This window comes from Mastomys coucha, unplaced genomic scaffold (genome assembly GCF_008632895.1).
Source record: "Mastomys coucha isolate ucsf_1 unplaced genomic scaffold, UCSF_Mcou_1 pScaffold16, whole genome shotgun sequence".
In the NCBI taxonomy this organism is placed as follows: Eukaryota; Metazoa; Chordata; class Mammalia; order Rodentia; family Muridae; genus Mastomys; species Mastomys coucha.
Genome location: NW_022196898.1, coordinates 9149535 through 9150840, shown reverse-complemented (window position 1 = coordinate 9150840; position 1306 = coordinate 9149535). Strand labels below are relative to the sequence as shown.

General features: G+C 44.3%; 1 long non-coding RNA gene across 1 annotated transcript in view; it reads left to right on the top strand.

Moving 5' to 3' along the window:
• The first annotated feature begins 520 nt into the window (after window positions 1-520).
• The window catches only part of LOC116092917, a 2350-nt gene continuing 1564 nt past the window's right edge, over window positions 521-1306 (top strand). The window contains exon 1 of the long non-coding RNA XR_004119560.1: window positions 521-584. This is a non-coding gene — a long non-coding RNA (uncharacterized LOC116092917). The remainder of the gene's footprint in view (window positions 585-1306) is intronic.

Below are 1306 nucleotides of genomic sequence, written 5' to 3'. Positions count from 1 at the left end.
GAGCTGCAACAGTTCCATTTGGGGAAACTTTGCCCTCGGAGATGTTACATTTACAATGCTCACACCCGTGAGCCCAATCCTTGAGGCACACACAGTGAGGAGGGCTACCAATTCCAGAGTAGTCTGTGCTACCTAGCTAGGCCCAGGCACACTAAGCAAGCAAACAGACAGGAATTACTGTCCAGTTCAAAGAAGTCAGTCCACATTGGTTGTTTGAGATACATTCTAGATGACCCGTGGTCATTCAAATGAAGTTGGAGTATTTTTGAGCATGTAGAAATTACCCACAGAAACAGAAGTACTTTATGAAGCCAACGTTGTGACCAGAAGACCTCACAGCCATCACCAAATTTCCCATAAACTTTCCCCTGAGTTGAAAATTTCAAGCTCTAAACCAAACTGTAGTCATTTCTAGACCTGAACAGGAAAAACCTCCTAAGTTCTGTTCTGCAAATGCAAATTACTGGCCTGAAGAAGTCGCCCGATTTGCAAAACCACACCTGAGTGGGTTTTTGTAAGTCACAGAACTAAGGGTCCCCCTTGTCTGCCTGCTGCAACATTTCTCACTGTGCTCAGCAGCCAAGGTAAGGAAGCTTAGGGAGGGGCTCACTCAGGAAAGTTGTTGGGGTTTTTTTGTTGTTACTGCTGTTTTCAAATAGATTTGTTGCCGAGGTTACTAGTGTCAAAGCCTGGTATTCCTAACCAGCCAGGCACTTGATCACTTATCTTCAATAAGCCAATTAAAACTATAAACAGTGAAAAGCAGGGGAGGAAAGTTTTTCTTAGTCTCTTAGTAACATCAAAGAGATCCAGTAATCCCACCACCTCCAAGCCCATCTTGGAGTCCTGACAGGAGGTTTAGGTTTAAGTAAAGGACAACAGAAATGTTTAACTAAATAGTTTCTGTCTAGGTGTGACCCTGTCTGTCCCTGAACCATGAGTGTCTCAGTTTCAGCCTCTCCCCAAAGGACAAGTTGAACTGACAAGTTGTCCCAATTGTGTGAAATTTCGGGTTTCTACTTTGGCTGGCACCAGGCTTCAGCTTTCTTTTTACAGTATGAGATTCCCAGGAAAAGTCTTAATTTCTTGGAGGTCATCATGGTCTGATAGCCAACAGGAGAGACACAAACTCAAATATCCCTATTCCTACTGGGCCAGTTACAGACTTGCTCTGAGAATTTAAGGCAAGAATCACTCAGTACTTCACCAGCTTTAAAAGTACAGGGAGTCACCAGTCAATGACGGCACACGCCTTTACTCTCAACACTTGGGAGGCAGAGGCAGGTGGATTTCTGAGTTCAAGGCC